We start from the raw sequence: 22740 nt of genomic DNA, 5'->3' as shown, positions 1-22740 counted from the left end.
AATTGCAATTCAATGTCTGCAACCATGGCAAGCCATATGCAAGTTCCTGTAGGGAAGGAAAATGAAGTTGGGAAGGCTATAATAAACAGAGTCCATGGTTTTTCATTGGCTGAGTCATTGCCATGAGAGAAAATTCTTCCTTTTTTCAGTTGGGCTCTGCTGTTATTGCAGAACATGAGAGCTCCCCCTTCTGGTCTCCCATCTCTATATAATTGAGGTTTCTGTTTATTAAATTTTTTAGAGGTATGACATTGTGGTTTTGATTTGCATTAACCAAATGATTGGTGATGCTGAAGATCTTTTCATACACTTATTAGCATTTGTATATGTACTTGGAGAAATGTCTATGTCCTTTGCATATCTTTTAAATGAGTTTTGTTGTTGTTGTTGAGTTGTAGAAGGTGTTTGTATACTCTGGATAATAACCACTTATCAGATATATTTTTTGCAAATATTTCCTCATTCTATGTGTTGCCTTTTCACTCTGTTGATAGTGCCTTTGATGGACAGAAATTTTCAATTTTGATGTCGTCCAACTTATCTACTTTTTTTCCTTTTCTTACTTGTCATATTAGATCATAACAAGAAATGACTGTCAAATCCAATGTGATGAAGATTTACCTCTATGCTTTCTTCTAAGACTTTTGTAATTTTAGCTTTTACATTTAGGTTTGATCCTTTTTGAGTTAATTTTTGTATACGGTGTAAGAAAAGAGTCCGACTTGATTTTTTTTTGCATGTGGATAACCACTTTTCCCAATACAAATTTTTGAAAAAATTGTCCTTTTACCATTAAATCGTCTTAGTACCCTAGTTAAAACCATTTGATGATATATGCAATCATTTACCTATGGGCTTTCTATTCTATTCCATGGATGTATGTAACTGTCTTTATGCAAGTACTACACTGTTATGATAACTATACATTTTGTAGTAGGTTTTGAAATCAGAAAGTGTGAGACACCAAACTTTGTTATTTTTCAAGATTGTTCTTTCTCTTCTGGTTCCATTAAGGTTTCAAATGATTTTGAGGATGATATTGTTTTTATTTTTTAAAGAAAATGCAATTTGGATTTTGATGGGGATTTCATAGAATCTGTCGATCACTTTGGGTGGTATCGGTGTCTTAAAACTGTTGTTTTACAATCCGTGAACTTTTATTATGTCTTTCTATTTATGAGTTCTTTAATTTCAGCAGTTTTCAGCATATAAGTTTTTAGCCTCAATTTTATTTCAATGTATTTTTCTCCTTGATATTGCTATAAATTGAATCCATTTCGTGAATTCCTTTTCAGATTATTTATTTTTAATGTGTAGAAACACAATTGTTTATGTGTGTGTGTGTGTGGCCTCATCACATGGCATGTAGGATTTTAGTTCCCCAACCAGAGATTGAACGCATGCCCACTGCAGTGGAAATATGGAGTTTTAACCATTGGACTACCAGGGGAGCCCCCAGAATTAATTATTTTTTAAGAACTTTTATTGAGGTAGAGTTAACATACAACAAATTGCATATCTTTAGAGTGTACAATTTGGTATTATTTTTTTATTAGTAATGTATATATGGCAACCCCAATCTTCCAATTCATTCCATCCCAACCCTCCTTGCTTTCCCTACTTGGTGTCCATATGTTTGTTCTCTACATCTGTGTCACTATTTCTGCTTTGCAAACCACTTGATTTGTACCATTTTTTATATTCTGCATATATGTGTTAATATATGATATTTGTTTTTTTCTCTTTCTGACTCACTTCACTCTGTATGACAGTCTCTAGGTCCATCCATGTCTCTACAAATGTCCCAGTTTCATTCATTATAAAGCTGAGTAATATTCCATTGTATATATGTACCACACCTTCTTTATCCATTCATTTGTTGATGGACATTTAGGTTGTTTCCATGTCCTGGCTATTGTAAATAGTACTGCAATGAACATTGGAGTGCATGTGTCTTTTTGAATTATGGTGTTCTCTGGGTATATGCCCAGCAGTGGGATTGCTGGGTCATATGGTGATTCTATTTTCAGTTTTCTAAGGAACCTCCATACTGTTCTCCATAGTGGTTGTATCTACATTCCCACCAACAGTGCAAAAGTGTTCCCTTTTCTCCATACCCTCTCTAGCTTTTACTCTTTGTACATTTTCTGATGATGCCCACTCTAATGATGTGAGGTGATAAATCCTTATAGTTTTGATATGCATTTCTCTAATAATTAGTGATGTTGAGCAGCTTTTCATGTGCCTCTTGACCATCCATATGTCTTCTTTGGAGAAATGCCTATTTAGGTCTTCTGTCTATGTTTTGATTGGGTTGTTTTTTTTTCTGATATTGAGCTGGATGAACTGTTAATATATTTTGGAGATTAGTCCTTCGTCTGTTGATTCATTTGCAAATACTTTCTCCCATTCTGAGGGTTGTCTTTTTGTCTTGTTTATAGTTTCCTTTGCTGTGCAGAAGCTTTTAAGTTTCATTAGGTCCCACTTATTTATTTTTGTTTTCCCAGAATTAATTTTTGCATGTTGATTTTTTATCCTGCAAATTTACTGAATTCATTGATTAGTTTGGTTCTAAACAGAAATACATATAATAAAATTGATCAAATTTTGCAATTTAAATACTTTTAATTTACTGTACTTAAATTATATTCAACAAAGTATTTTTAAAAAACTAATATATTTGCATGTCAATCATGACATGTCTAAATAATTTATGGACCTGAAAGAAATAATAATAATATTTTGGTAATAAATAGAGCTGTACAGTAATATTAATACTACTTATAAAAACTTGTAGAATGAAAGTAAAATGTTATTTACTGTTTTTTAGATAATTATAAATTTTCAAAAAACAACTAAGAATAAATGTTCATCCATAATACTTAAGAAATTAAGAAAAATAACCATATCTGTAAGAAAGAAAACAAAAAAAAAATAAAAAGGTGATATTGACAAATGAAAAACAATACTTAAATAGATAGCAGAAACAGAGCAAAAAGTTGGTTTTTGAAAAGAGAAAATTGAGAAACCTCTTTTAAAAATGATGAGTGAGAGAGAAAGAAGGAGATAGGGAGACAGAGAGAAAAAAATAATAATAGTGTTCTAAAATAGGACATATTTACCATATATTGAGAAATAAGAGATTATAGTAAAATTTTATGACAGTGTGATGGTTAATTTTATGTGTCTACTGGCTAAGCTATGATGCCTAGCTACTTGGTCAAGTACTCTGCTCTTTCTGTGAATAAAGCAAAATGTCCTCCATAATGTGATTGGGCATTATCCAATCAGTTGAAGACCCAAATATAACAAAAAATGACCTTGCTTGAGAGAGAAGAAATTCTGCTAGAAGATTGCCTCCCGCACTTGAACTACATAAAGCTTAAATTTAATGTAATAGGCTGAATTATGCCCTGCAATTCGTATGTAGAGGTGTTAATACCCAGTACCTCAGAATGTGACTGTATTTGGAGATGTAGCTGTTAATGAGATAATTAAAAAAAAAAAGTTGTAAGGTAAAATGTGCCCTAATCCAATATGACTGATGTTTTAATGGGAATAAAAATTTGGACATAGACATCACACATAGAGGGATAACCATGTGGGGGATATTGATAAAGCAGCCATTTGCAAGACAAAAAGAAAGGCTTCAGGAGACTCCAAACAAGCTGACACCTTGATCTTGAACTTCTTATCTCCTGAATATTGAGAAAATAAATTTCTGTTGATGAACAACCCAGTATGGGGTATTTTGTTATGGCAGCCCTAGCAAACTGATACACTTAATATTATCTGTATTTTTCATTTTTCCTGAACTAATGGGTGTGAAATAATATCTGATTTAGGATCAAATTTGTATTTGTCTTCTTACTAACAGAACTGAGCATGTATTCAAGCATTTATTGGTCATCTATGTTTTGGCATATATGGAAAGAATTTTGTAAAATTTGTCTGTTGCTCTGTTAGGTTGCTTTTCTTTTCCTTATTGATTTTTTCTTAAATTATCTTAGATTTATTTTTCAGAATATGTTTTTTGTCAATTATATGTATTAAAATATTTTTTAGTTTGTTGTGGAATGCCTTTTCACTTTATTTCTGTTCTATTATTTATTGCACCTTTCATGTCATGTGTAAGACAACATTCTATACTTACAGAAATCTTTGTGTTCTTAAATCACAGTAAATTCACCAACTGAGATTTTACATTGATACAAAAAGTCAGGAAAATCTTTTTGTATTACTTAGTAATATTGAATGTGTACATATTCTATAACCCCACACTTTTACTCCAAATATTTATATATCTCTGAAAACAGTTGTGCATGTGCTCAACAATTAATGTACAGCAAAAAGCCAAATGTAAAACCTGGACAGTACCCAAATAACTAATAATACCAGATTAAGAAATTGTTGTAAAGTCATAGAGTGGAATGTTGTATGGCAATAAAAATGATTCAACTATAGCAATATGAATCAGTATATGTAAATCTCAATAATATGGAGTAAATTCATAGCATACATTGATATGACTTCTTCAATTTGGAGATTATTACAAGGAAAAATCCCTGAATTTTATTTTGTAGGAAAACACGTAAATTTGTTAAGACTATAAAGGAAAGAAGAAAGAACAACAGGGTTAAGATACAATTGAAGATTGTGGTTACTTCTAATGGCAAAAAGAGAAGTGCAGTTGTGGAAGGATCAACAACTATTTTCTAAGGTAGTGGTAATATTCTATTTGTAACATTAAGTGGCAGAATGCAGGTGGTCAATATCTTTATCTTTTAAAATACACATAGATGCCCAGAAATAATCCCACACTTGTATAGTTAATTAGTCTATGAAAAGAGAGGCAAATATATACAATGAGAAAAGACAGACTCTCAATAAACAGTTGTGGGAAAACTGGACAGCTACAGTAAAAGAATAAAACTGTACCATTTTCCAACATATACAATAATAAACTCAAAATGAATTAAAGACAAATGTAAAATATAAAATGATAAAACTTCTGGAAGAAATCAAAGGTACTATACTTTTTAAAATGTTTTAAGCATTATTTGTTGGATATGTCTCTTTAGAAGAGGTAAACAAAAGCAAAAATAAACAAATGGGACAATATCAAATTCAAAAGCTTTTGCCTAACAAAAGAAACCATACAAAAACAAAAAGGCAACCTCCTGAATGGGAGAAGATATTTGCAAATGATATGTCAGATTAGGGCTTAATATCCAAGCCATACAAAGAACTCATACAACTCAACATCAAAACAAACAAACAAAACAAAACAAAACAAAAAAAACAATCTAATTAAACAATGGGCAGAGGACAAGTATAGACATTTTTCCAAGGAAGGCATACAGATGACTAACAGACACAGGAAAAGATGTTCAACATTATTAATCATTAAGGAAATGCAATCAAAACCACAATGTGTGGGGCTTCCTAGGTGATGCAGTCATTGAGAATCTGCCTGCCAATGCAGGGGACATGGGTTCAATCCCTGCTCCAGGAAGATCCCACATGCTGTGGAACAACAAAGCCCGTGTGCCACAACTCTTGAGCCTGTGCTTTAGAGCCCATAAGCCACAACTGTTGAGCCCATGGGCGACAACTACTGAAGCCCATGTGCCTAGAGCCTGTGCTCCACAACAAGAGAAGCCACGGCAATGAGGAGCCCATGCACCACAATGAAGATTAGCCTTCGCTCACTGCAACTAGAGAAAGCCTGCATGCAACAGACACAACACAGCCAATAAATAAATAAATTTATATAACTAAAAGAAACACAATGTGTGTACCTCCTTCTTCCAACTTATATAAAAAAAAAAAAAAAAAACAATGTCCTATCACCTCACACTTTTCAGAATGGCTATAATCAAAAAGACAAGATCTATCAAGCATTGGTGAGGATATGGAAAACAGGGAACCCTCATGCACTGTTGGTGGGAATGTAAAATATTACAGCCACTATGGAAAACAGTATGGAGGTTCCTCAAAAAATTAAAAATACAGCTACCACACAATTCAGAAATTCCACTTCTGGATATTTAGTCACAGAAAATGAAAACATTAATTTGAAAAGATACATGCACTCCAATGTTCATTGCAACACTATTTACAATAGCCAGGTCATAGAAACAACCTAAATATCCATCAGGAGATGAATGGATAAAGAACATGTGATGCATTTCATATAGAATGACATATTACTCAGCCATAAAAAGGAACAAAATTGGGTCATGTGTAGGGGCATGGATGGACCTAGAGACTGTCATACAGAATGAAATAAGTCAAAAAGAGAAAAACAAATATATATTAATGCATGTATGTGGACTCTAGAAAAATGGTACAGATGAGCCTATTTCCTGGGCAGGAATAGAGACACAGATGTAGGGAATGGACCTGTGGACATGGGGTGGGGGTGGGATGAAATGGGAGATTGGAATTGACATATGTGCACTGCCATGTGTAAAACTGATAGCTAGTGTGAACCTGACATATCACACAGGGAGCTCAGCTCAGTTCTCTGTGGTAACTTAGATGGATGGGATGGGGGGGTGGCAGGGAGATCCAAGAGGGAGGGTATATATGCATACATATGGCTGATTCACTTCATTGTACAACTTTAACTAGCACAACATTATAAAGCAAATCTACTCCAATAAAAAAAAATCAAAAATAAAAGTTGCAAAATATTTTTCTTATTCAAGATTAGATAATTATTAACATACAATTTCTACTACCTCCCTCTCAACTACTCCAGCCTTGCTTTCATCTCCAAGGTTTTATTTATATTTACTCAATGTGATGGTTAATTTTATGTGTAAACTTGACTGGAATAAGGGATGCCCAGATAGCTGGTAAAACATTATTTCTTGGTTTGTCTGTGAAAGTGCCGAGACCAGCTCGGCGACTCGAGGTGAGTGACGGGTGCCGCAAGCTTAAAGAAAACACAGACACAGATTTAAGAGAAAGATGGGACCGGGGGACTCAAGATCTCTAGGATCAAGAGCCTTGCTGATTGATCCCACGTTGCTTTTATTGAGTTCTTGGCATAGCCTAAGAGCCTAACACTTCCAGTTTAGTCCCATAAACAAGGCTATCTTTGAAATAAACACACAAAGGCCTCACATGACTGGGGCAATGATCTTTGTTTGCCTCCTGGGTTTGATTTGAGCAAGTGTAGATCTGAGCAGGGTGCAGATTTGAGCTGGGCGTGGAGAGCAAAGCAGCCCTGGGGGCAGGAGACCTCTCTCAGAAGGATTAGGGGTCTGTGCCCCACCCCTGTTGGCCCCTCTGCGACTGTGCCTGTCTTAGGTTGTTCCTCCCCTGAGGAATCTTACCCATCTCTGGCTAACCAGCCATCCTCCAGGGCCAAACAGGGTGATATGAGGTGTGCAAGTGAGAAAGGGGCTGCACCCCCAAAGAGGGTCAATATTCTGTTTCCACGGTAGCCTATGCCCCCATAGTCTCCACGCCCAGCACCCTTAGTTCCTCCACTGCTCAAGCAGGACATTCTGCATCCAGTTGCTCAGCCCACATACTTTAATTACTTTTAGTAACATTTACAAGGTTTCAGAAAAACTTCTGAATGTCTTCCCACATGAAAGAGTTTCTGGAAGAGATTAACTTTTGAATCAGTAGACTGAGTATAGAGAGATTCCCTTATCAATGCGGGGAGGCATCATCCAATCCATTGCAGGCCCAGACAGGGGGGGAAAAAAAAAAATAGACGGTAAGGCAACTTTCTTTTTCTCTTCTTGAGCTGGGACTTCTATCTTTTCCTGCCTATAATCATAGAAGCCCCTGGTTGTCTGGACTTTGGACTCTGAGAATTATACCAGATACTCTCCGGTTTCCATGTCTTCAGACTTGGACTGAATTATACCACCAGCTTTCCTGGTTATCTAACTTGCAAATGGCAGATTATGGGACTTTTTGGACTCCATAAACACATGACTCAACTTTTATAATAAACTTCCTCATATATATATATGTCTATATTTATCAATATATACATTTATATCCCATTTGTTCTATTTCTCTGGAGAACCCTAATACACTCAGATATTTGTTTCAGTATATTATAATTTAATTATGATTATTTTATCCTGCTTATATTAAAAATAAAATATATTGAGTTACAATTTGGTTACTATAAAATGCACCCACTTAAACTATATACAGTGTGTAACCACCACATATAGAAAATCTGTATCCCCCCCACAGGTTTCTTCACTCTCACAGACCTCCTTTATGCAATCACTGACCTGATTTTTGTCACTATAGATTAGTTACACCTTTACTAGAATTTCATAGAAATGGAATCATACAGTATTTACTTTTTTGTGTGTCTGTTATCTTAACTAGCTTAGTTGAAATAGCATAGCATTGTTCTTCAATAATATAATCCTTATTTTTCTTCTTTTACTTCTTATTTTCTGATCTATTCTCTTCTTTTAATTTTCCCCTTGCTTTTTTTTGTTTATTTTCTTTCCTTATGGCTTAAACCTGCTGGTAAAATAGAGAATCCAAAAAGACAATAAAATACTGAAGCCATCAATGATAATTTTGTGCAGGCACTGATAACGTCCCAAGACTGCTGCAATAATACCAAGTGCTAAACAGGAAAAAAAAAAAAAAAAAAAGTTTGTAGGATGTGATCTCTGATCTCAGGAAATTTTCATTCCTGATGGTGAGATAGTGCATAATCATGAACAACCACAATAACAGGCATTATGTGGTAAAAACTGTGAAATTTTACATAATATGACAGGATTACAAATGAAGAACTGCTAACAAAAAGTTTAGGAAATATTTTAATAGCAAGGTAAATCATGCTCACATTTATCTGACACTGTCTTTCAGAAGTGCATAACCATCTCCCTATTTCACTCTTCTCCAATATGTGCTGAGAAGCACATGAACTGATAACACTTTAGTTTGGTTTGCATCACATCTTTTATATCTATGCTCTCAGCAAATAACATTTCATTGCAAATGTATATTCCCCATGCTTTATTTAATATTTGGACTTACTCCAGAAAAGAAGTCCCAAATAAATATAAATTTCCTTCCATTCTTCCCTTTGAATCCATCATGTGTATGTACTATTTGAAATATATTTTGCAAATTATATATAATCCAATTCAAATGGAGAAATCTATTGCAGAATGATTATAGGTCAAAATAAAAGGAAATAAATTTATAATATTTGATGAAATTAATATTAAAATTTTCTGTCAACAATCTTTCAGGTAAGAAATAGTTTTTAATCATTAAAATATTTGGTAGGTATGCCATACATCATATATAAACCAAATGTTCTTTTAATTAGTCAGTATTTCAGCATCATACAAAAGGTAGTTACTTATTTAAAAAAAACAATTGTGTTGCTTTATTTCTTCTATTTTTGCATGCACTGAAAAGGAACAAACATTTCTTTTAGAATATTTTGGCAATAACACATGAACCCCTTGGTTCTATAATGATTACACTTGGTACATAAAATGAATATTAAATATTAATGTCAAGCAAGAACTGTCAATAGTAATTCATATAACAAGTATTGCAACATATGTCAAGAACAGAGAGATATATGTTATCAAAAGTTCTTTATGTAAAGGACAGAGTATTTTGATTGAGATTGATCAATTTTGATTATAAGCCATCAAAATATGTTATGACTGATTAGAATTTCATTTGTAAATTATAGATTAAGTTAAAGGTGATTAATCTGTTAATTGTGAAATGAAATAAACACTATGTATATTTATTTTATGTTTGCAGAAAAAATGTAGTGTGACAAAAAAGACAAGTTGCTTTACAGAGATTGATATAAAATAATAGTCCTTTTGTAAGATTCTCTGATTTTCTTTTTAGATTTTTCCCTCGGGAATTTTCTTTTACTGGTTTTGGATGTTATTTGGATTTTGGCTTCTAAAATTGTTTTTCTGAAAAAAATTAAATGAAAAAACTTGCAGGATGTTTGTCTGAATAAATGGTGGTTACAGGCAGCTAGAATGAAGGAATATAAGAAATGGCAATAATACATTTTTGGTCACCCCAGATTACCAAAACTTTGCAAACATTTTACATGATATGTTTCCTGGGAGAGAGAGAGATTTTAGAAAAATATCAGTAAATTCAATATTATTTTTGAGGCTTATAAAATACCATTAAAGTGCTTTTCAAATGTAGATATTATGATAAAACCTAAATGTACTTATATAAAGACTTTTTAATTTTATGTATAAAAATTAGTATACTTCAAAAATGTTTCGAGACTTGCCATCCCTTTCTTTCCTTCCCCTAAATTCAAATTTTACTTTTTGACATCTATGATCTTATAGCTCTTTTTTATAAAAAAGTTATTAATCACTTTGTATTTAAAAAGTTAATTTTGAACCAACAAACGATTTCAGTTCAGAATAATTGATTTTTTTATTTTTAAAATAAAATAGTATCAAGTTTATGCCCTGCATATGTATACTAAACCCTTATTTCTCCCACAATTTCAAAGTAGGCATCCCATAGATGTCTCAAAAATATTCAAATGCAACAGGCTGAAAACAGAACTGATGTGATTTCCAATTTAACAGGTAGAGAATTTGGAAGTTGTCATTCCCACCTCTACAATGAGAAAAAAGCTGAACTAACTAAACATCAGCAACTTTTCTTAGATCCATCATAAAATTGAGCTTACAGGGCAAATGTCCACATTAAAACTGGAGTGACAGACACATGCAGGGAATTCCAGCTTCCTGGGAGAAGAAACCACCACTGGAGCCAGCTTGAGAGATTAAAAAACTCATGTGGCCCTAGCTTTCAAATGGTCCCTACACTTTTGTGACTTTTACATCCAGTTCCCCACTGGGTTCTCACTGTGAACATCAGATATAAATTCCTGCATATTTATGGCAAGGAGAGGGAAAAATAACCATTTTGAAATATGCCCAGAGTATTACATTGTACTTAACAAAGGCCTTCCCTCAATGGGAAATATTTTAATGAAATCTTAACTGCCATGGGTGTTACCAGAATGTAACCAACCTGCGGGAAGGGAGATATTCAAGTGAAGCTGCTTCTATTCTTTGACCTGATGTACCCAATTCCAGCCCCCTCAAATCTTCCTGTCTCATCTAAGGGAAGAAAACAAAAAGCTGAGATGAACTTCTGAAGAGCACAGTCTAAGTCATAGGCTCACTAAAAGACTGAGAGTTAATCATAAGAATATAGAATGCTTCTGTTACACCCACAATTGACAACCAAGTAACCACATCAATAAGCAATCAATAAATAAGTAATTTCTGATAACCAGAAATTAGAAGTGAAAGAACTGCAAGTTTCAGATACTATTCAGGAAGGAAGCTCTAGAGAAACCTAAAGATATGAGAGAGAGGAAATCAAGAAAACCAGAGGAAATTTGATCTTCTGACAACTACAGCATAGCAAGCAGTCAACACAGACTAACTGCTTGCCAGATAGATTTAAAAACCTCACAATAATGGCCTATTTACTACAGTTCCTATTACCCAAAACATCATTTCTAGCTTTCAACAAAAATTTACAAGGCATGACAAAAAAGCAAAAACAAGCATCAGATCTAGACATAGATATGGCAGGATTATTGGAATTATCAGTACAGAATTCTTAAATAACCATGTATATAACCAATAATATACTAAGGATTTTAATGGAAAAAGTAGATGGCATTCAAGAAGACATAGGTAATGTAAGTAGAGAGATGGGAACTCTAATAAAGAATCAAAGGAAATACTAGAAATCAAAAACACTGTAACAGAAATGAAGAAGGCCTTTGATGGTTTTAACAGGAGACTGGACATGGTCAAGTAAAGAAGCAGTGAGCTCTACTTAATACTCTGTAATGGCCTATATGGGAAAAGAATATAAAAACGAGTGGATATATGTATATGTATAACTGATTCACTTTGCTGTACAGCAGAAACTATCACAGCATTGTCAACCAACTATACCCCAATAAAATTATTAAAAAAAGAAGCACTAAGCTTAACGATAGCTCAATATAAATGTCCAAAACTGAAAAATAAAGACTAGAAAAATTAAAATAATGAAACAGAATATACAATAACTGTAAGAAAATTACAAATGATGTAACATATGTATAACGGACATTGCAGAAGAAGAAGAAAATGAGAAGCAGGAGGAATAGGTGAAGTAATAATGACCTAGAATTTTTCAAAATTAAAGATAGATATCAAAGCACAAATCACAGAAGCTTGGAGAACACAAGCCAGGATAAACACCAGGAATTATACTATTAGGCATATTATATTCAATTTGCAGAAAACCAAAGACAAAGAGAAAATCTTGAAAGAAGCCAGAGGGGAGAAACAACTTACCCATAAAGAAAGAGAATTACAATTATATTGGACATCTGTATATAAGCCACATAAGAAAGAAGAGACAAGAGTGAAGTATTAAAGACTTGGTATCTAAAAGTAAATGAGAGAAAAAGAAACTAACCAAGAATCGTACATTCAGTGAAATTATTCCTTAAAATTGATGAAGAAATATGCTTTAAAGACAAACAAAAATTGAGGAAATTTGTTGTCATTAAACCTGCTTTGCAAGAAATGTTAAAATAATTTTTTTTCAAAGAAAGGAAATCATGGAGGTTTAAAACTTTGATCTACATAAAGAAATAGAGAATTTAAGAAATAAAGGTAAATAGAACATTTTATTTTTCTTAATCTTAAATTGTCTAAGAGATAACAGCTTGTTCAAAATAATACTAGGGACAATTTATCAGATGACTATAGCTCATGGATAGGTGAAGTATATGACAAAAAAGTTATAAGGGAATGGTGGGAGGAGGGATACTCTGTTATAAAAAACCTGCAGTATCTGTGAATTGGTATAGCATTATTAAGAACAGACAAAGATTAGTTGTAAATGTATATTTCAAATTCTAGAGCAACCACTAATTTTGTAAAGTATAACTAATATGTTAAGAAAAAAATGAGATCATATAAAAAGCTCAGTTAAAACTAGAGTAAGAAGAAAAATAAGAGAAAATAAAAAAATAGGAAAAAATAAATATGGGCAATTATTAAAAAAACTGTAACAAATATGGAATATCTTAACTATATCAATAATCATTTAACATATGAATGGTATAAATGCAACAATTAAAAGATAGATACTATCAGATTAAAGGAAAAAATGAACAAGCAAACCAACACTCAGTTATACACTGTCTACCAAAATAAATCCAATTTAAATATAAAGATATAAATTAAAGGTAAAAAGATGGAGAAAGATATACCATGCTATACTCAACCAAAAGAAAGTGGAGTACCTATATTAATTACAGGCAGATTAGACTTTAGGGCGAGAACCATTATCAAGGATAAAGAAATATAGTGTGTTATAATAAAGTTATCAATTCTCCAAGAAGACATAACAATCCTAAGTGTGCACGTGCCTAACAAAAGAATGTTAAAAAGTATGATGCAAACACTGATAAACTACAAGGATAAGTGGGGAAAAAAAAGTCCATTATTTTAGTTGGAGACATCAACAAACCTCTTATCAGCAACTGACAGCTCTAGCACACAGAGAATAAGCAAGAATATATTTGAATTTTCTGCCTATATTTTTCCCTAAGAATTTTATAGTGTCTGGCCTTACATTTAGGTCTTTAATCCATTTTGAATTTATTTTTGTGTATGGTGTTAGGGAGTGTTCTAATTTAATTCTTTTACATGTAGCTGTCCAGTTTTCCCAGCACCACTTATTGAATAGGCTGTCTTTTCTTCATTGCATATTCTTTCCTCCTTTGTCAAAGATAAGTTGACCATATGTACATGGATTTATCTCTGGGCTTTCTATCCTGTTCCATTGATCTATATTCTACTTTTGTGCTACTACCATACTGTCTTGATTACTGTAGCTTTGCAGTATAGTCTAAAGGCAGGGAGCCTGATTCCTCCAGCTCCATTTTTCCTTCTCAAGATTGCTTTTGTTATTTGGAATCTTTTGTGTTTCCATGTAATTTGTGTAAAATTTTATTCTAATTCTGTGAAAAATGCCATTGGTAATTAGACAGGGATTGCATTGAATCTGTAAATTGTTGTGTGTAGTAAAGTCATTTTCAGTGTTGATTCTTCCATTCCAAGAACATGGTATATATTTCAATTCCTTTGTGTCATCTTTGATTTCTTTCATCAGTGTCTTATAATTTTTGGCATACAGGTCTTTTGCCTCCTTAGGTAGGTTTATTCCTAGGTATTTTATTCATTTTCTTGCAATGGTAAATAGGAGTGTTTCCTCAATTTCTCTTTCAGATTTTTTCTTGTTAGTGAATGTAAGAGATTTATGTGCATTAATTTTATATCCTGCTACTTAACCAAGCTTTTTGATTAGCCCTAGTAGTTTTCTGGTAGCATCTTTAGCATTTTCTATATATAGTATGTCATCTGCAAATAGTGACAGTTTTACATCTTTTCCAATTCGGATTCCTTTTATTTCTTTTTCTTCTCTGCTTGCTGTGGCTAAAACCTCCAAAACTATGTTGAATAATAGAGGTGAGAGTGGACAACATTGTCTTGTTCCTGATCTTAAAGGAAATATGTTCACTTTTTCACCATTGATGATAACAGCAATATCCTTTTTTACACATCTCCCAGAGTAATGGAAATAAAAACAAAAATAAACAAATTGGACCTAGTGAAATTTAAGTTTTTGCACAGCTAAGGAAACCATAAGCAAGACAAAAAGACAACCCTCAGAATGGGAGAAAATATTTGCCAATGGAGCAAGTGACGAAGGATTAATCTCCAAAATACACAAGCAGCTCATGCAGCTCAAAGTCAAAAAAAAAACAAACAACCCCATGCAAAACTGGGCAGAAGACCTAAATAGACATTTCTCCAAAGAACACATACAGATGGCTAACAAACACAGGAAAAAATGCTCAGCATCACTAATTATTAGAGAAATGCACATCAAAACCACAATGAGGTATTACCTCACACTGGTCGGAATGGCCATCATCAAAAAATCTAGAAACAATAAATGTTGGAGAGGGTGTGGAGAAAAGGGAACCCTCCTGCCCTGTTGGTGAGGATGTAACTTGATAGAGCCACTATGGAAAACAGTATGGAGATTCCTTAAAAACTAAAAATAGAACTACCGAATGATCCAGCAATCCCACTACTGAGCCTATACCATGAGAAACCATAATTCTAAATGATACATGCACTCCATTGTTCATTGCAGCACTATTTACAATAGCCATGGCATGGAAGCAACCTAAATGCCCATCAACAGATGAATGGATAAAGAAGATGTGGCACATATATTCAATGGAATATTGCTCAGCCATAAAAAGGAATGAAATTGAGTTATTTGTAGTGAGGTGGATGGACCTAGAGTCTGTCATACAGAGAAAAGTAAGCCAGAAAGAGAAAAACAAATACCATATGTTAACTCATATATATGGAATCTAAAAAATCAGTACTGATGACAGGGCAAGAATAAAGATGCAGATGTAGAGAATGGACTTGGACACGGAGTAGGGGGCAAAGGGGAAGCTGGGACAAAGTGAGAGAGTAGCATTGACATACATATGCTACCAAATGTAAAATAAATGGCTAGTGGGAAGAAACTGCATGACACAGGGAGATCCAATTGATGATTGGTGATAACCTAGAGGGGTGGGATAGGCATGGTGAAGCTCAGGAGGGAGAGGCTATGGGGATATATATATATATATCTCCAGCTGATTCACTTTTTTGTACAGCAGAAACTGGCATATCAGTATAAAGCAATTATACTCCAATAAAGATCTGAAAAAAATAGAATATATTTGATCTGAAAGCACCATCATCAGTATCCTCTACCTAATGTAAATTTATAGAATAATTCATTCAGACATAGTAGAATATACTTTTTATCAAGATCACATGGAAAACTCATGAAGATATACCATTTCCTGGCCGTAAAACACACCTGAATGAGTTTAAAAGCATAAACATCAAAGTGTGCTTTCAAAACCACTATGGAATTGAACTAGAAATCACTAAAATGCTTCAAAATCCCAAAATACTTGGAAAAAAATAACACACTTTTAAATAATCCATAAGTCAAAGAAGAATTCTCATGACAATCCTTTAAAATATTTTGAAGTAAATGAGTATGAAAATGCAAATTATCAAAATTTATATGATGTAAAAAATCAATAATCAGAGGGAAATTTATAACACTGTGCATGTTAGCAAAGAAGAAAGATCTAAAATTAATAATCTAAGCTTTCACCAAAGGCAACTAGAAAAAAAAAGAAAACAAGAAATTATAAAAATTTGAGCAGAAATCAATTACATTGAAAACAAGAAATAGAAAAATAACTCAATGAAACTAAAAGCTGGTTGTATGTGAAGAAACATAAAATTGATAAACCTTCAGTCAGCCTAAGCAAAGGACTATTTTCTCCATTGATTTGTCTTGGAAATTTTATGAAAATTAACTGAATATATATGTGAGATTTATTTCTGAATTTTCAGTTCTATTCAATTGATCTATATGTCCATCTTTATGAGGGTAAAACCATCCTCATTATTTTAACTTTGTAGTAAGATTTGAAATGGAGAAATGTGTCTTCAATTTTTTTTTAACAAAATTAATTGTGTATTCTAGGTTTCTTGCATTTTCATATGAATTTTAAGATCAGCTTGTCAATTTTACGTTGAAATCAGCTGGGATTTTAATAGGGATTACATTCAATCTGTAGATAAATTTATGGAAATTGTCATTTTTTAAATATTGTCTGCTATCCATGAACTTTGGACTTATTTTGATTTAATTAGGTCTTTAATTTATCTCAATGTTGTTTTTTAGTTCTTAGAGTATAAGTTTTGAACTGCTTTTGCTAATTTACTTCTGAATATTTTGTGCTCTTTAATGGTATTGAAAGTGGACTTACTCTTTATTTTTACACATACATGTTTAGCAACTTATCTGCCTCTCTTTCCATCTATCCATTCATCCATCTATTTTAATATATGTACATAACAGAATTTTCGCTGTTAAAAATATTTTCATAATTTACATTTCAAAGTCAATTTGTGAGAACTTGCTTGTCCTGACAATATTGTAAGTTTTATTTAATATAATTTTTAGTTATTGGTTAATGATAATATGGCATATTGTTAAAAGAGACATTTATTTGACTATGTGTAAAACATAATATACCTTCATATGTTTATTTTTCCTTGGGTTTTACTCTTTTTGCTTGTCTGTTTGTTTGTTTGTTTTGGTTAGTTAGTTCACTGATCAACTTCTTAGCCCTTTTTCTTCCTTCTAGTGGGATATTCCTATTTTTCTAATTTATTTATATTTTTTTTTCTTTTCTGCATCTTTTATCAAATATTCAGTATTCAAGAAAAATGTAATGAGGTGTATTTAGAAAATGTGTCTAAACATGCCTTAGGAAATTTCTAAGCAATAAGCAATATGTCTAAACATAAAATTTCCAAACTAATGTTTGATCCTGAGACTGCATTTGAGCACTACTTGTATAAATAGGAGAGGGATAGCATCTTGTGGTAACAGCTAATGCTGAGCTAGCCCTTCTAGCTCTCAGAAGTTATTCTGTTGATACTCAACTCAAAATGATTATGATTCCATGCAACAATATTTTGAGAAAATGCATCCTAATTTTTTTTTTTGGATCCACAAAGCTTATTTTATCCCCTTCTAAATTGCCTATTTCCTTCAAGAACCAGAAATTTATTTTCCCTAGTGTTGATGTTAAACAGTTTTTAATTGCCTACAAAGAGAAAAACTTTAATGAAAAAACAAGAAAAAGAAATTGTGTATTTAGATCTGATGAAGACTGCTACAGCATGGGGTGTGTGTGTGTGTTTCTGAAGCTGGATGCTTTCTCATAGATTCCAAATGTTTTCAATGCTTGATCTTAATTTTGAAATCTGGGATATTACTTAAATATGTCATTTCATTTTCTTAAAACCTGTGAAAAGTCATACTGACAAGCTGCTTAATTTTTGAGTACAGTTGTGGAAGTAAATGCTGTGCATCTGAAAAAAAAATGTTAATGAGGAACTGAGTTTATAATTTGTCTACTTTAGATTATTACATACATATTCACCAGAAAAATATTATGAAACTAGATTTATGTTTGGTTGGAAGGCCTCCAGTTTTAAGATACACAATCATCAGTGTTTTGTAAAGTATATTTTAAAATTTAACAGTATTGAGAAAAGGTTAACTTCTTAGAGGCCACAAAAAAGATTCAGTGTTCTGGCCTATAAATCTTTGTTCACCTTTGTTTGGCAAAACCTTTGGAAATGGTTCATATTGCTCTTTCCATCCAGGTTCATGCAAATAAATATAAAATTAAATTGTTTTCACTTATCTTTTATATAAAATATACATATTTCTGGATGTAAAATTTACGAATGAAGCAAAGGTAACCCCAAAGTCCAGTAAGACCCGTTCACTATAGAAGTTCTCACACCTATAAGTATTAGGATATCATAAGTTTAACATGGTTTGACTCTGTAAAGCCCCAATGTATTGCAATTAAAGAGAAAATTTGTAATTTATTTGGACCTAATGCTTTACACTTTATTGCACACTCTCTTTTCCCTTTTATCTATTAAATGTGTTTTAAGCCATTGAGGAAATATTACTATTTTTCTGTGGGGAATATCATAAAATGAATTTTCACATTTATTGGATTGCTTCTTAGCTTATGTGGTCATTCATTCTTTTTTTTTTTTTTTTTTTTTTTTCACATAAGGAAGCATTTATTTGAGGTTTAACATGAAATCATACAAATAAAATTTGTATAAACACAAATCCACATCGAGTCATAACACATATAGCAAAAGACAAAGTAAAAACAAAGGAAACTAACTGGCAGCTATATACAGTTGGACACAGTTGTGTCTTGTACACTAGAAAGTCTTTTACAAAATAATCATCTTAGATCAACAGAAGACCAATCTTCAATGTCGTCCTGCAAGATGGGTTACTTTAGCAATCTCTTCCTGTTTTCTCCAACATCCCCTTTTAGTATGGCTGGTAATTATTTTGGTGATTGCCACCCCCTCGAGATGCCTTGCCATAAGTGCTCTGTTGGCCACTGCAGTCTGCATATCCCTGTCCATATCCATAGTTCCCATAGTTATACCCAGTATAATCATAGCCGCCATAGCTACTATAGTTTTGATCACCACCATAGGCACTATTGTAATTTCCATATCCTTGATCATAATAGTTATTAAATCCTTGGTTCCAGTTCTGGCCCTGACCTCGGCCACGACCCCTAGTACCACCTCGTCCACCAGCTGCAGCACCTCTTCCTCCTTTTTGTTGTTGCTGTTGCTGCCTATATACCTCTTTGGGTTGTGCAACTTTGATTTCACACTTCCCAGAACCAATTTGATGATATCTGCTTTCTAACAATTTCTTTACTGGCTCTTCGTCTGTATATGTTATAAAACAAAATCCTCTTCTTTCATTTGTTTTTGTATCCATAGGAAGTTCGATATTTTCAATCTCTCCAAAGGCTCCAAAATATTATTTAATTTGTTCTTCGGAAGTATCTGGGCTCAATCCACCCACAAAAACCTTTTTTGGGGGCTCCTTCCCTTTTAAAGCTTTGGCCCTTTTAGGGTCTATCAATTTGCCATCCAGTTTGTGTTCTTTCAGTTCCAAAACCTTATCAACACTAGCAGCATCTTTGAAAAGCACAAATCCAAATCCTCTTGATCGTCCAGTGACTGGATCTGTTTTAATTGTGCAGTCTACAACTTCCCCAAATCGAGACAGATATTCAGTCAGATCTTTCTTGCTTGTATCCCAGCTCAAGCCTCCAATAAACATTTTACCGTCATCCTGCTGATTCTTGCTCGCGTTGATCTTCGATCCCTCTGCAAATTCCTCTATGTTGCTGTACTCGTTCATGTCTTCCATAGCGGCGGAGTTGTCGGCCGGGAGGTGCTGGCGCGCAGTCCGAGTCGCGGCAGCGGCGGCGGCGGAACGTTGTATGGAGCTGGATTTAAAATGGCGGCGGAAGAGCTGGTCATTCATTCTTAAGTGTATTTTGTATAATACCAACTAGCAATAATGATGATACTAATACAGTTTTTAATGGCAGCTTGCATTAGGACATTGTCCAAATTATGTAGCTCCAGTAGTGCTATATTTTTGCTGAATTTTATTATCCATTTTAAATCTTGAAAAAATGTCATTTAGCTCAATGTTGAATCCTCTGCTCTTTGTGTCTTTGTAAAAATGTTCTGAAACACAGCAAAAAATATCTATAGGGAAGATACAACATTAGGGTGTTAATTTAGCCATATTGCAAATTATAGACATGATATGTTATACAAATTACACATGATTTGGCTAATTACTAAACTATTTAACACGCATTAGCTTATTGACAATATACAATCTTTATATATTTACATAAATCAATGTAAAGCCATAAAATGAGCAAAAAATGTTATGGAAAATCATTGAAATTGGCTTATATCTTGGCTAATGAAACCCTTCTGTTCAAACTCATACACTTTTTTACATTTAATATATCTCAACCCAATATATATTTTTAATGTTGCATTCTTTGATATTTTAAGAAGTGATTAGATAGATTTTCTAATATGTAGATAGTAAGTGAACATTAATTTAGATCATTTGAGGTGGTTAGTTCTAATTGGTGATATGTAGAAATTATATAATTCATGTACAAGTCAGATTATATCTTTATAAATTGTAATAGCACTCTAAATGTATGCTAAGCACTTTTACAAACACTTTTGCATATATCATTTAAACTTCAGACCAGCCCTAAAAGGTGGACATCACTATTGTTTATGCTTTATAAATGAAGAAATTAAGACTCAGAGGAATTTGGTAACTTGTTCAAGGTCTTTTTTTTGTGACAGAGGTAGACAGTAATTCCACATTTTTTAATGTGTCACTTCATTCTGTCAATCAGTCAATATGTTTTGAATCCTTACTACATGTCTAGTGCTAAACCTGCAGCTGAGAACAAAAAAAGAAAATCCTGGCCTCTAGACAATGTATAGTCTAGTGGGAAAAAATAAACATGTAAATAAGTCAGTAAAGTAAATTCAGTGACTAAATGCTATGACAAAAATAAAATAAGGTAATATAGAAGAGATTGATTGCATAGCATTGCCAGTAAGGTGATTAGTGGGGCTCATGTCAGGAAAACTATTTTTGAAGTGTTGACATTCAAGTTTAGACTAGAATTATGAAAAGTAATCGACTATGTAAAGATTGAGTAGACAAGAATTCTAAGCAGGAGGATTAGAAAATTGTAAAACCCTGTAATAAATACCTAAAGGAGCCCATTGAGTCTGGAATTTAGGGAAGCAAGGAGAAAAAATATATCTGATAGAAGTATTAGCAGATTTTGGTTCTATCAAAAATATCCATCAGACATTTTGTCCATGACAAAAGGTGGTTGAAATTTGATCCTATCCAAAATGTCAGTAAACATACTTGGTCCATGATAAATGGTTTTAAACAGGAGAAAATATCAAAAATCTTTTGGTGTGGACCAAATGTCTTATGGAGGTTTTGGACAGGACTGAACATCCTGCAAGGAATAGTAGATGTATGCAGAGGCAAGATGGTGTAGTGATGTGCAGACCATTGTATGGACATTAAATTTTATTCTGAATGCAATGAAAATCCATGGTAGAGTGTTAAGCAGGGAAAGAGAATGATTTTAGTCTTGTAAAGATAACTCTGTTATGTGGAAATTTCTTTTAGGAATACAATTGTAGATGGAGGAAAAAATGAGATAGACAATATTTTGATGGCCAGATTTGAGAGTGAAATTATAGTTCTGTTTTAATACTGTTGAATTTAAGATGCTTATTAGACATTCAAGTGGAGATCTTGGGTAAGTAGTTGCATATAAAATGCAGAATACAGGGAGAGGTCAGCTAACAAATTGTACTTGAAGCTATAGGACTGGATGAGATAACCCAAGAAAAAATGTGTTGAAAAAGTCAAGTAAGCAGAAAACTGAAAAAAATTCTAGGATTTTTGTTACACTATCTTGCACTATTTTTCAAATTGAATAAACTCTTTTCCTCTAGACAAATGCCTAGCTAGGTAATCAGAAATAAATTGAAAAAAAATGTATTCCAACGATAGGAGGAGACTGTCCTGAGGGAATAGTATTTGGCTAGCAGAATTCTATTTCTTCAGGCAGGAATAGCTGGAAGAGGGTCTGGATTCAAATTAGCAGTAGTAGTAGTAGCAGTGGTGGTGGTGTTGTGTTTTAAAACAAACAATATGGAGACATGAATATATCCTGATAGAATTGATTCAGGGGACAGATAAATTGATCATTGAAAAGTGAAACAAGTGTTAATAAAGGAAGGAGGTCATTAGGAAGATAGGAAGATGTGGAATTCAGGAACAAGTGGAAGAGATAACCTAGATAGAAAAATAAACACTTGCTCTATTGTGTTAATAGGGAAGGCAGAGGACATGGGCATCGATGTAGGAAGGCTGATGGAGTAGATAATATTGAAGGCAAAGATATGATAACCTGATTGCTTCTGTTATATTTCTATGAAGTTTATGTTAAGATCATTAGCCAAAGTAGGTTGTTCTCACTAGAAATTTGAGGGGAAAAAGGATTAAATATCTGACTTTTAGAGAGAGAGTAAAAGTAAATTT

At 33.1% G+C, this 22740-nt stretch overlaps 1 pseudogene; it reads right to left on the bottom strand.

The window, feature by feature from the left end:
* Window positions 1-18806: 18806 nt before the first annotated feature.
* LOC130841795 (heterogeneous nuclear ribonucleoprotein D-like) lies at window positions 18807-20085 on the bottom strand (annotated as a pseudogene).
* Window positions 20086-22740: the final 2655 nt, after the last annotated feature.

This window comes from Hippopotamus amphibius, chromosome X, assembly GCF_030028045.1.
Source record: "Hippopotamus amphibius kiboko isolate mHipAmp2 chromosome X, mHipAmp2.hap2, whole genome shotgun sequence".
In the NCBI taxonomy this organism is placed as follows: Eukaryota; Metazoa; Chordata; class Mammalia; order Artiodactyla; family Hippopotamidae; genus Hippopotamus; species Hippopotamus amphibius.
The sequence above is the reverse complement of the archived record's forward strand: the minus strand, read 5'-3'. Positions and strand labels throughout refer to the sequence as shown.